This window comes from Astyanax mexicanus, chromosome 18 (genome assembly GCF_023375975.1).
Source record: "Astyanax mexicanus isolate ESR-SI-001 chromosome 18, AstMex3_surface, whole genome shotgun sequence".
NCBI lineage: Eukaryota > Metazoa > Chordata > Actinopteri > Characiformes > Acestrorhamphidae > Astyanax > Astyanax mexicanus.
This window is the reverse complement of record NC_064425.1, coordinates 27,179,419-27,191,579: the sequence shown is the minus strand read 5'-3', so window position 1 is coordinate 27,191,579 and position 12,161 is coordinate 27,179,419. Positions and strand designations below refer to the sequence as shown.

The 12,161-nt window shown below is 39.6% G+C and overlaps 1 pseudogene; it reads left to right on the top strand.

The window, feature by feature from the left end:
- The first annotated feature begins 4,409 nt into the window (after nucleotides 1–4,409).
- Nucleotides 4,410–6,499, top strand: LOC111192947 (toll-like receptor 13; annotated as a pseudogene).
- Nucleotides 6,500–12,161: the final 5,662 nt, after the last annotated feature.

Below are 12,161 nucleotides of genomic sequence, written 5' to 3'. Positions count from 1 at the left end.
AGCTTGTGGAGTTACAGTCACAGGCATAACAGGTGTGTGGGCTGCTACTGTCAGAGCTAACTGTGCACACTCACACTGGGTTGCCACCTTTAATGTAGCTTCTAGAGTAACTGCACCATGCTTGTTGATTTTAAGCTGCAATACTGGGTCAAGGCCAGCCACAAAATGGCGAAACACCTCACAGTTCTGTGCCTTACGGTGTATTTACACTGTTCCGTCGCGTCAACGCACATGGTCGCACTGCCCCCCTCCAACTGGTCGCATGTGGGCGTGACAAAGGCGTTCCCTGCGTCGTCCAATTAAATCATTCTAATAAATGTAAATGCTTTTATACAAGCTATTATAATTTTCTATAAATTAAAAATATATAAATGTGTATTAATAAATATAAATGTTCAATTGAGCTTTATTACACTAGTCTAGTGAGCAGAATATAGGCTAACAAAAGCAAACTTATCCAATTAAACTATATATTAATATTTTAAAAACCCACTAGAGACCCCAACAATCTCTGCAGCCTTTCTCCACGCTGTATTACTGTGATCAGAGTCCCTGTAAATCAGCAGGGTTTTAATATGAGGCAGGAAAGCCTGAAACTTCTCTTCCAGGCTTCTCTGGATGCTTAAAAGCAGAACTAAAATGTTTTCATACACTGTGCTGCAGACACGTATCAGGCGAACACCTGCTCTCTGATTGGATAGACGCATCGCGTTGGACGGAATCATTTGCATAAAGTTCAGCTCAGCTCAACTTTTCATCGCAACGCATCCCCCGCTCTCGATGCATCGGACCCATGTTGCACTGCGCGACTGCGACTGACGGAGGCGGCGCTTCCCATTTAAAATGAATGGGATCCGTCGCTGTGCATTGTCGCGACGGAGCAGTGTAAATGCACCGTCAGGGCCGTATAGGGTAAAAGCATCAGCAACTAATTTCTTGAGTTCAGCAGCGTAAACTTCCAAAGGCTCCTGTGGTCTGCGAGGGCGAGCATTTAAGTTTGTCTGAAAAGTGGCCAAAAATTGCGTTTGTCCAAAAACTTCATTCAATTTTGCTTTAGCCTGATCATAATCAAACTTCACCGGAGCAGGCAGACTTTGCCAATATGCAAATGCAGGGCCACTGAGTCTTGCAGCTAACAGTTTTGCTTTCTCCAAATGTGCAGTTGATACCTCTAATGCAACTTCAAAGCGCTGAATCCAGGAGCTGAAAGGTTCTAGGGAGTCACCAATGAGGGGAGCAGGCAGTTCAATGCAAAATGGGACACGTGCGTGTACTGCCTCGGCAGCAGCTGCTGCTGCTGACGGTGCATTTACACTGCTCCGTCGCGACAACACACAGCGACGTATCCCATTAATTTTCAATGGAAAGCGCCGCCTCCGTCAGACGCAGTCGCGCGGTGCATCATGTGTCCGATGCGTCGAGAGCGGGGGATGCGATGCGATGGCTGCGTCCAGAAACACCAAAAGTGTCTCCTTTTTCCTACCGATCCTCCTCCTCTCCTCCGTGACCCGGAAACTGATTTCGTGACGCCATCCTGCCGCCTCTCTGAATATCGTAGGAGACGAAAGAAGCCGCTTAAAATCCGCCTCGAATAGGCGGGTACATCAGTGGATCCTACTCCGGAAGACTTTTAGGGATTTTCAAATGACATCACTGCATCCACGCCCACGGAGCACGCGGGAATGGAGAAGGCAACGCACAAATATACGTCATATGCATATTAATTAACTAGGTTCCTTATCTAATTAAACAGCCAGTAAAGCAGTAATATAATGTTTAGTTTAGGTAAGCTGTATGTTCAGTAAAACTATATTAATGACCCTATATGTAACATGTTGTTGTACATGTACATGTACATCATTTCAACATGTATGAAAAAAAATATTATTTATTATTTATTAATTATTTTTTGTTTTATTACATTCAATTAAATCACATTTCACTATTAAAATAATTTAATGTTTACATATGCAACCTTCATCAATAGCAAATCAGGCTGTACTTTGAAGCTTAATATGCTTGTCAAAGTTATGATCTCTAGAATTTGGAGATGTGTTTATTGATTTCTCGTTTTTATTTTTGTATGCGGAAGCTGTGATTGGCTGGGCAGTATCCGGCATGTGCTGAAAGTGAGCGTTGTGATTGGATCAGTTCATCAGTAGTCAACATCCTGGCTGCGTCCAGAAACCCCAAAAGTGTCTCCTTTTTCCTACCGATCCTCCTCCTCTTCTCCGTGACCCGGTTGCCGTCGTGACGCCATCTTGCCGTCTGTCCGAATACCGTAGGAGATGAAAGAAGCCACTTAAAATTCTCCTGTAGGAGGCTTCCAGCGGAGGGAACATTAAAGCTTCCTACTCCGGAAGACTTTTAAGGATTTTTGAATGACATCACTGCATCAACGCACACAAAGCACGTGGGAATGGAGAAGGGAACGCACAAATATACGTCATAAGCGTATTAATTAACTAGGTTCCTTATCTATCTAAACAGCCAGTAAAGCAGTAAAATAATTTTTAGTTTAGATAAGCAGTATGCTCCGTAAGAGTGATCCCATAGAACATTCTCAAGAATGATCCCATTTTTGTAACATGATATATATATATATATATATATATATATATATCACTGGCCAGATAAATGCGGATTTTATTGGAAAAAGGATTTTATTGGAATATATGAATATTTAGCTGTGTGATAGTAATGTTCCATTGATGCTGTTTAATCTAATATTTTTTCACTTTAACATGTATGCAAAATATAATATTTATTATTAACTGTATTATTTATTAATAGTTGTTATTTGTTTTATTACATTCGATGAAATCATATTTTACTATTACAATAATTTAATATTTACATATGCAACCTAGCAACCTGGCTAATCAGGCTGCACTTTGAAGCTTGATCTCTAAAATGTGGAATTGTGTTTATTGATCTCTCGTTTTTATTTTTGTATGTGGAGCTCTATCCAGAAGCTGTGATTGGCTGGGCATTATCCGGCATGTGCTGAAAGTGAGCGTTGTGATTGGCTCAGTTTATTGGTAGTCAACATCCTATCTAAAAGGGATCAGCTGTTCCATTTCCCCAATTACAGCTCCTTTCCTCAGTTCCTCCTGCTCCTCTCCTCTCCTCGATTCATCCACCTTCTTCCGGGGTAGGAGAGGAGGAGTAGGAAAGAAGGAGTAGCAAAAGTTTCTGGACGCAGTCGATGAAAAGTTGAGCCGAGCTGAACTTTATGCAAATGAATCCGTCCATCGCGATGCGTCTATCCAATCAGAGAGCAGGTGTTCGCCTGATACGTGTCTGCAGCGCAGTGTCTGAAAACATTTAGTTCCGCTTTTAAGCATCCAGAGAAACCTGGAAGAGAAGTTTCAGGCTTTCCTGCCTCATATTAAAACCCTGCTGATTTACAGGGACTCTGATCACAGTAATACAGCGTGGAGAGAGGCTGCAGAGATTGTTGGGGTCTCTAGTGGTTTTTTTTTAAATATTAATATATAATTTAATTGGATAAGTTTGCTTTTGTTAGCCTATATTCTGCTTACTAGACAGTGTAATAAAGCTCAATCGAACATTTATATTTATTATCACACATTTATATATTTTTATTTTATAGAAAATAATAATAGCTTGTATAAAAGCATTTAAATTTATTAGAACGATTTCATTGGACGACGCAGGGAACGCCTTTGTCACGCCCACATGCGACCAGGTGGAGGGGGGCAGTGCGACCATGTGCGTTGATGCGACGGAGCAGTGTAAATGCACCGTGAGTGAGGCTGCAGCGAGGGAGAGGACTGCTCATCATCCGCCATTTCACGTTCAGAGAAAAAAAAACTTTACACACGCAGCACGTAGTTTAAAAACTCGACCAGTCGGCTAAAAAGCGAAAAAAATTAATAAAACAGAGTCCACCATACCTCAAAAATAGAAAACTGAGCGTTGTTTTAACAGGAGAAAAGAAAATCGCCAACCACCGCTGCTACCAGTGTAAAACGTGGATGTGGAGTGAAAGTTCTTACTCAACTCTTGGGCTGTGAGTCCATTCGGTCGGCGAAACGGTAGCGAGTCCGGAACCACAACAGAACAGAGGCAGGCTGGACGGTGAATATCATCAGAAGCACTTTTATTTGAGTACGACTGGGAGACTACATTTAGCTGCAGGTTAGAAAGGCTGTGTACACCACACTCACTCACTAACACACACCCACCCACCTACCTAAACAGCTTAACCTGCCCTCTAGAGGCTACAGAGATTCCTATAGTTCTGAGCATGTTCAATATAGAAGATTTTAACGTTCACCTACTACAATTATTATTAATTGCTCTTACACAATTAAAAGCCCTGGATCTGTCCCACAATCCAAAGTGGACCTAACTACCCAGGGCCCGAGTATGGAGAGGGGCCCATGAAAATATCTCATGTTTCTCTCATGTTTCTTGCGTACTGGCATGGATCGGGGTCCACTGACATTGACAGTGTACAGGGCCCAGAATTTGCTGCTACGCCCCTGAGGATAACAGCTGACATCTTTCCCTGCCTTAAAACTTTAGACCTGGCATTGATTAACGCCTGCATTAAGTGGGATATGCAGAACAAAGACTATTTCAGAACTGTCAACAGACTCAACATAAGTGGAATACAACTGGCAACAGAAGAGACGAAAGAATTGCTGCAAACCTTTAACTCTACATACTGAGAACCCTTCGCTCCAATGGCATGAAATCTATGTCCAAGAATGAGATAAAACCTGACAGTATTGGACTAAGAGAAAAACCATCTGGCTAGCATTTCACCACATGTAAATCAATGAGTAAACTCAATACCCTGAGTCTTACCCATAATAAATCGAGGAACATTCCAATAGCCATTAGAAACCTTTTCACTTTGAAAGTCTTAGATCTCGGCTACAATTCCAATTACCACTGTAACTTGTTCGGATTTGACCAAGCTAACAGGATTAATATCATTGCATATTTATAGAAATCCTCTGTCATCAGTGGAACGCTGTGCTTTTCGAGACTTTCAGAATTTGAAAGTACTTCAACTAGACTCTTCACTTTAAAAGGTTATTTTATGAGGGGTCTCCAGACTCTGCAGCACTTAGATACTGTACATCTCACAACAAGCCAAGCACCATCCAAAGAGGCATTCTTAAGGGTTTGCAAAATCTTACACATCTAGAATTTCAAGATAACCAGATACAAATTCTTGAGGAAGGTGCTTTCAAAGGATTAGACAATCTGATTTTGCTGGATTTGCAATAAAACAAATCACAAAGTTTTCAATAAGTGCTTAAATTTTCTCTGGACTTCCAAATCTTAAGGAACTGTTTTTAAATAACAATTGGATGTCATACACAAGCCAGAGCAGCCTTAGTGTTCCAGAATCTGAAGTCTTTACATTCTCTGGTCATTTTTAGTCACGGCACAAATGGAAAGATTGGCAAACTCAAAGAAACTCTGGCCTGGCAATAATAACAAACTCTTTGCATCATGAAACATTTACTTACACCTGAACCTGTGGTTAGTGGATTTCAGCAAAAAACAACTTATCAATCTCAACAGAAATATTTCAGCCACTCAAAAAACTCTCACTATGATTCAGACAGGAATTCAAACACTTGACTTTCCTAATCAAGCAAACCTCAACGAAGTACAATTTCTATTGGTTAGAAGAAATTCTTTTGCCGTCGTCAATAAGAATTTGATCGATATCTTTTCAAAGTTGTCCCATCTGGACCTACAAGGCAATGGATTTTCCTGTGACTGTGACAATGCCTGGTTTATCAACTGAGCAGTCCACAACAATGAAACACAAGTTTTCAGCCTGGACAAGTTCACATGCAACTATCCGTCCAATCTGAGAGGAAGTCGACTTCTAGATCTCTACAGAGACTCCTGCATTGTTAACGTGGAACTGTTGTGCTTTATCTTCACTACTTTTTTCATCCTTTTAACTGAGGATGAGGAGTCTCGTTAAGAAGCACATCTACCTCTGGCCCAAACCTGGAACAGACACTCAGGTCTTCTGGAAGAAGCTAAGAGCAGCTCTGGAGATTACAGTGAGCTCTGAAAAATAGAGACGTATTCCTTCTGAAGGGATTTTTGGGGGGGTCAAAATTTTGTTTCTGCAGCATAGTTAAATTTCATATAAACACAGTATACTGTGTAACAATACAGTTGTCAAGACTGACTCTGATTGAGCATGTTACTACAATATAGAGGAATGATAATCTTACATTCTTCAATTAATTCTTGTAGATTTTAGTCTTCTTTGATGTGAGGGTTGTTGTTTTTTTTGCCATGTCTGCAGTGTTGCCTGAATGATTCTTTTAGCAATTAAGTAACACATTGTATTTGAAACAAAATCTTAATAATATAAACATTTCATTATTCATTTAACAATTGTTATTTTAAAATCGGGCTATTTAAACATGTCCAAGAGGTCCAGAGTACAAAGTTTTGCCATTATTAGCTGTAGTGTGTAGTGTGCTTCTGAGGCGATGGACACTGTGGTGAACTGGAGTTGTAATGTCAGGGTAGTTTCAAAGCATTTTGTATTACTAAAATATTTTGACAGTGCAGATACTGCTTAGAGATGTTGCACATACTATACACATAGTAATTTTTCCATATGAACATTCGCAAACAAAAAGAAAAAAACATCCCATAACAACCAACATATAAAGAAAGTGTAAATTGTGCAGTAACTATAAAATAAAATATACTTAAAAAATTGTGCACAGTAGTTCACCATTTGTTTTTTTTTCTGACCTTTTATAATGATTTATATTTATGTTCAGTACACAAACTTAATACTGCAGACATACACATTCTGCTCTTTGAGAATTATACAGAAGCACCAGATGCTTATTCTCATTCCTTCTCTCTTTCTCTGTGCAAGTGCAGTTTTGGTAATAAAACAAATGTCTTTGAAGGTATTTGAATTCAATTTAAACTTTGCAATTAATTAACTGAAATATACTGAAGTAAAATATATTAATTCATTACTAGTTTGAATTAAACTCTCTCCACCTCACGTACACACACACGGAGTTCAAACAACCTCACGGGTCAGATGTTTCATATATATATATATATATATATATATATATATATATATATATATATATATATATATATATATATATATATATAGTACAGGATATGGCACTGAATCATAAGTTAAAAGTGGTCCGGACCTTGGACTAACAAAATTTTCTCCAACTGGACCGTACTAAATTCAAATTAAATACCCCTGCTTTAGTCGGTTCATTCACAATCCAATAGTGTAGCGTGTGCCTCTCTAGTATCTCCACAAATAGGAAGTTTTACGTACACAGACTCCGCTTTCGCAAGACCGCTGCCCCGGCTAGTGAATTGGGACGTGGCCGGGAAAAAAAACGCCTTTATAAAAAGATAGGGAGCCCGAGAACTGGCGGAAAAACAAGAATGGGCGGAAACTAAAGGCAAGGCAAGGCAAGTTTATTTATATAGCACCATTCATACACAATGGTCATTCAAAGTGCTTTACAAATTAGAAAATGCAAAGAGAAGTCAAATTACAAATACACGTCACAATAAAAATGTCAAGAAAAGAATAGGTTAAGAATAAAGCATGGATAAAACGTGATTCAAACATGTTTAAAACAAAGATAAGTCAAATTATAAACACATAAAATTATCATTGTAATTTAAGAAAATAGTTTAAGAACAGTTTTAAAAGATTTTTTTTTTAATTAAAAGTATATACAAGACATAATTAAAATAACGAAAACATCAAGAAAAAAATAAACTAAAGACACGCTGAACACGACAGAGAGACATACAATGAATGTACACAAAATCTGTCCAGAGAGGCGTTTTATTATTATTATTATTATTATTATTATTATTATTATTATTATTATATATTTTTTCATCATACCCAGCTGGCATTTTAACATTGAATAAACGTTGAATCAACGTAGATACTATGGTTGAATCAACGTTGATATAGCAACGTTGTTTCAATGTCATATGTTCAACCCTTAATAAACCATAGCTCACTAAAATGAGAAAATCCTATGGTTAACAGAGCGTTAACAGTAAGCTTACATCACTACAGTAAAGCTGAGTATAAAGAATGTTTCCCACCACTACCAATCTGATTACTGAACATCTGATATCAAAAACACTACAACAGTAAAACTATAACATGAACACGGTGTTAAATTAACAGACAGTTACTGCAAGTAGTAAAACACTTTTTCCTTTCTAATTTATTCTAATTAAATACCCCTGCTATAGACGGTTCGTTCACAATCCAATAGTGCAGCCTCTCTGGTATCTCCACAAATAGGAAGTATTACGTACACAGACTCTGCTTTCACATTCGCTCCCTAAATCCGCCAAATCTTCACAAGTGGCGCCAAAACACCAGGACTTGATTGGTGGTTTTAGTTGTCAATCAAACCTTTCACAGAAAGTAGGCATTTTTTTTTGCAACTTCGAGCTATTTTAGAGGTTCAGTTGCTCAGTTCAAATATGGTACCTGAATGAGACAATGGTGGGTTATCTTTCGAGATAGAAGAGGAGGTGGGTTTGTTTTAGTGATAACATGTTGCAGAAGTAGCAAGTGATTAAGCTTAAAAGCTGTTTAAGTCTGAAGTTCTTGTTTAAAGCCTATATGTGGCAACATACTGATATTGGCTTGTAGCTGCAACAGCTAGGCATAGTTAGCTGGGTTAGCTTGTTAACTATTTAACCCACTAGTATCAGACACGTTGAAGCTTTTGGAAAGATTTTCTAAAATCATAGTAGTTGTCCTAGTTGTTATAGAAAAAGTAGCGTTAGTTAGCTAACAGCTGTTGGGCTTCGTGTGCTTTGTCTACAGCAGCAATTGGTAAAGAAAATAAAGTTTAAGGTAGGTAATTAGATCACCAAATGCTCTCCCCAGCCAATAAGATCTGTGCAGACCGCTGCCCCGGCTAGTGAATTGGGATGCGGGAGGGAAAAAACGCCTTTCTAGAAAGATAGGGAGCCCAAGAACTGGCGGAAAAATGAGAACGGGCGGAAACTACGCTGAGCGCGACACAGAGACATGGAAGGAATGTACACAAAATCTGGCCAGAGAGGCATATTATTATTATTATTATTATTATTATTATATATTTTTTCATCATACCCAGCTGGCATTTTAACGTTGAATAAACGTTGATCAACGTAGATATTATGGTTGAATCTAAACAGTAAAACTATTATAATATGAACACGGTGTTAAATTAACAGGCAGTTACTGCAAATAGTAAAACACTTTTTTATTTCTGTTAATTTCTGTTTAGAAATTATACGGTGATGAAATGTAAAATGCTGATTTAAAAGGCAGAAGGTTGAGGACACTATGTTGATTCAACGTTAAAATTTCAACGTTAGCACAACCATTGAACATTAAATGTTGATTCAACGTGAATGTTGAAACAACAACAGACATTAGTTTAGTAATATTTCAACCACATTTCAACGTTGAAGGTCGATTGTGTGCCAGCTGGGTAGTTCAAACAACCTCACGGCTCACGGGTGTTTCATATATATATACATATATATTTAGTACAGGATATGGCACTGAATCATAAAACAAGTTAAATGGTCCGGACCTTGGACTGACACAATTTTCTCCAACTGGAACATACTAAATTCTAATTAAATACCCCTGTAATAAACACACTCGTATTTATAATCAACCAAAACTAACATACAACTGAACTACCTTGTACATTACATTTTCACTCAACACACAATGAAAATGTTCTGCATTTAACATGTAAATGTCTCCTTTCCTTTAGTGCCTATATAGGCAACTGTAAATTTGCTAACTTGTAGAGACATTTAAAAATAATAATTTTAATAGCTTTACATTGTATATTTTTTCATTAATTAGTATTATATTCTTTGTGGTTGCTAAGCAGTTGCAATGGTATCTCAGTTGTTTGGTACTATTGCAACTGCTTAGCAACCACATGGAATAATACCATAGTAGTACGTTTCCAGTATAAGTTTTTGTTCATTTTGTTTATATATATCTCTACAAATAAAACACAATGTAAGAGTGGAAGAATTTCTGAAGACCCTATTCTGGTATTGAGACAGGCTGTAATTGGGACCTTCCAGGATTTTGGTTCATTTCAGGTGTGGTCCCTTCTGAAAATTTGATCTTCAATTTGATCATTTTTAGTCATATATTTATTAAATACAGGTAATAGACTATGTGAACGTGTCACCGTGTGGAGGCTCTGAAGATTTGGTTCGCCACAAAGAGTGAGACGAATGCTGCCAGGTAAGTTCCAAAAACCCAGTGAATTTGTGTTTCCACAGCCATAACAAACAATGAGAGAAAAAAAATAAAAAATAATAAAAAAAGAGGAAAGAAAAAAATATATATACAAAAAGAAAATAAAGAAATAGTCAGTACTAAAGTCCAGGAGGACTTGGAAGCAGCACTATCAAACAAATAATACTGACTTGTAGCAGCCAGTAGGACTAGCAGTCTCGTCCAAAAACCAATGCACAACAGGGAAACCAACCAACTAACCAACCCTTTCCCTCCAAAAGGTAGCCCCTTTTAAACTTGTAGCCCCGCCCCTAATTAAGAAGGAACAAACCATTGCTAACAAGCAGGGGGTGGAGGTAAAATTACACACAATCTCCTACACACTTTTACACAATCTACTGCGGCAACAATATATATAGACATGTCTTATTTTCATAGTGCACTATAAGGTAAGTATACATAATTATTTAATAAAATACATTATTATTTTCTTCCCCACAGGTATCACAGAAGATGGAACCCTCCCCCTCTTCATAGTAGGCAGAGGGCCCTTCGGCTACTACAAGAGAAGGAGCTGGCTGACCCACCAGTCCCCCAGGAAACCTCTAAGGAGCAGGTAAGTACAACACAGTAATACTTTTAAAGCATACAGTTAGCTACTTAAAATGTCTCTGGCACATTTGGGTGATGAGTCGGAGCCACTGATTTTATCACCCCCCCCCCCCCCCCCTTACAGCAGTCACTTCTCGTGACGAGAAAGAAAAGTCAGCCGCATCCCTTGACCGCCTCCACCTTGTCGACTTGCGGGCGTATGAGCCCCCTTTCTAGGACGTAACCCAGGTACGCACTTGGCTGGGTTTGCAGTCAATCCTGTGTCAGCAATGCGTTGAAGGATTGTGCTCACGTGTTGGACATGCTCCTCACAAGTCACGCTGAATATGATTACATCGTCGATGTATGCAGCTGCAATGTCCTCTGTGTCCTTTAGAACCGCATCCATCAGCCTCTGGAATGTTGCTGTCAACTCTTGTGCTGATGGGCATAATGGCACCTGCCGGTATCCTTTACACAGATCCAGTGTTGGCAGGTACCTCGCCTTCCCCAGCCACTCATCTGCCCGTGGCATGGGGTACGGATCAAAAGCAGAAACTGAATTTAGCTTAGAAAAGTCTATACAAAAGCGCAGTTCACCATTCTTTTTAGGGACCAAGACCACTGGGCTGCACCACTCACTTGTGGATGGATCGATCACTCCCAGTTCAAGCATCTTCTCCACCTCCTTCTTGAGATCTGGGATCAGACGTGCTGGCACTCTACAGTTGGTTTGCCTGATTGGATCCTGCTTTAGCAGCCGAATGCTATGCTGTGTGACGTTGGTTCTCCCTGGATTTTCACCGAAGACTTTCCATGGGATGTGCCTCCTCAGCTGTGACTGTTGCTGTGGTGTCAGGTGTGAGAGACTGGGCATTGCAGCAGGTCCCCTCCCTCCAGGAAAGTACTGCTCTTGACACTCATCCTCTTCCTCCACAGCCCTAACCCATAGCTGTTCCGTGGTGCTCACCTTGGCTTCTTTCCAAGGCCTGAGCATGTTGATGTGCAGCACCTGGTGCCGTTTCTTCCTGTCTGGAAGCACCACTTCGCACGAGGTCTGCCCGACGCGTCGTACCACCTCATATGGCCCCTGCCATTTCGCCAGCAGGCAGGTATCTGATGTAGGTAGCAAAATGAGAACTTTCTCACCTGGCCTTAGCTCCCTGTTCCTTGCTGCCTTGTCATACCACACCTTCTGCTGTTGCTGAGCCCTCTCCATGTTCTCCCGGACCATCTCTGTTAAAGTCGCCATTTTGTC